General features: G+C 33.6%; 1 long non-coding RNA gene across 1 annotated transcript; it reads right to left on the bottom strand.

The window, feature by feature from the left end:
* Positions 1 to 320: 320 nt before the first annotated feature.
* Positions 321 to 1,292, bottom strand: LOC127905827 (uncharacterized). Its single transcript, XR_008060277.1, has 3 exons — positions 897 to 1,292; positions 632 to 749; positions 321 to 483 (listed from the first exon to the last, which is right to left on the bottom strand). It is a non-coding gene; the product is annotated as an uncharacterized LOC127905827 (long non-coding RNA).
* Between the last annotated feature and the right edge of the window lie 436 nt (positions 1,293 to 1,728).

Raw genomic sequence — 1,728 nt, 5'->3', positions numbered from 1 at the left:
TTACCAGAGTGATTGTTATTGATACTGAATCATATACTTATACAGGGAGGCTGCAACTGATTCCTACAAGTCAGGAATCAGTTGCTGCATTGTAGCTTCAGTAGCGACATATTAGGCATTACAATGGAAAGTGAATAAATACATATCTTCTATTTTATACAACTCTGCTATTCTATACACGGGAATATTTCATTTCCTAACAGTACTTCTTCTGATAACTTAAGGCAACCTGATAATAAAGAATTCATATAAGTAAATTTTCCTTTTCTAATGATGAATGACTAAAAACAAGGGTGGGATATCAATGGAGAAATACCAAAAGACAGTCAGACACAAACTATATGCACTCGCTCATGAGTGTTGCATTCGTGCTGATCAATGCACATGGTAGGGCTTCACAGACAAACTTGGTCTCAATTTCCACTGCTTCACCAACAATTAATATGATGAACTTTTTGCCAATGAAGTTGCTTCTGCAACAAACTGTAAACAACAAAAACATGCATGTTTCCAGTAAATGCTCTACCCATTGTATTAACAACACCAGAAGATCTGTACATCTAGCTATGGCTCAATTATTGAAGTCAACAATTAAAACAAAACTAGAAAAAAGTGAGAGAAAAATCTCCACCTATAAAAGAAGGCAAGCAAAGTCACAATGTAGCCCCTCATCTCTAGATATTAGTTCGTTCGAGAATGTCAAAACTGGCATCAAGCCTCTCTTTTTAAGCCAGAAAATGGTGCAGAAGCTGAGACCAACAATATACAGACATCGTATATATCTTAATATGCAATGTGAATTCCATCAGATAAGAGAAAAAAAGAAAAAAGAAAGAATGATCAAATATCACACAAAACATATAACACTCTTGTTGTAAAATTTAAAAAAATAATACCTTTCTGAGAAAAAGACTCCTTCAACACAAGAAAAAGCAACCAGTCTCTCTCCAAAAAGTGTGGAATGGAAAATGGAGAAGAATGAGAAATTACTATTGGAGGCATGTGTTCCAACAGGAACACAGGCTCAGACGTACTTTTAATCATCCTCTTGGTGAAGTTTTTATGTATTGTTAATTTCAAAAGCGTCAAAGAAGAATGATGTATACGGCCTCATGTATCCAATCCAATGCCCACTTAGCTTTCTAGCCCCACACACAAGGAATGTTTTCAATAGCATTGAACAACCTATGCTTCTCCTTGGAGTCCTTGATTTATGTCTCCAGAAGCAAACTATACATCTTTGAAAGTGAGAAGCAGAAATTTTCCGAATCACACTTTGAATGAATTATGGGTCCAAGTAGGTTTCGTTGGATTTTTGGTTGGGGTGATTTAGACTTAGTTCCATATTAAAATTGAATCTGAAACCAACTATTATTCTCAACAGCTGTTCTAAATAACCGGTAATAATAATAGCGGTTATTGACAACCACTATTACCATTAATAATTATTAATAAAACCTGTTTTTTAATAGTGATTGAGTTAAAATTATATTATATTTTAAATACTTTTATTTTCTATACTATTTTTAAAAACTTTTTATTAAACTATGCTAGTTTGATAAAATGCCCATGGATTTCAGATTTCACGAAAACGTTTTCCTTTGAAGTAGAAACCTGGTCTTTCCAGCCCAAAAAACTAAATAATTCAGTTTATAAGAAATGGATGGTTACACTCGTTTCCTTTGTTTTAATTTTTGTATTTTAATAGCAACGAACATGGGGTGCTGA

The sequence above is a fragment of the Populus trichocarpa genome, chromosome 10 (genome assembly GCF_000002775.5).
Source record: "Populus trichocarpa isolate Nisqually-1 chromosome 10, P.trichocarpa_v4.1, whole genome shotgun sequence".
Taxonomy (NCBI): domain Eukaryota; kingdom Viridiplantae; phylum Streptophyta; class Magnoliopsida; order Malpighiales; family Salicaceae; genus Populus; species Populus trichocarpa.
Note: the sequence above shows the minus strand (reverse complement) of the source record. Positions and strands in the feature narration are given on the sequence as shown.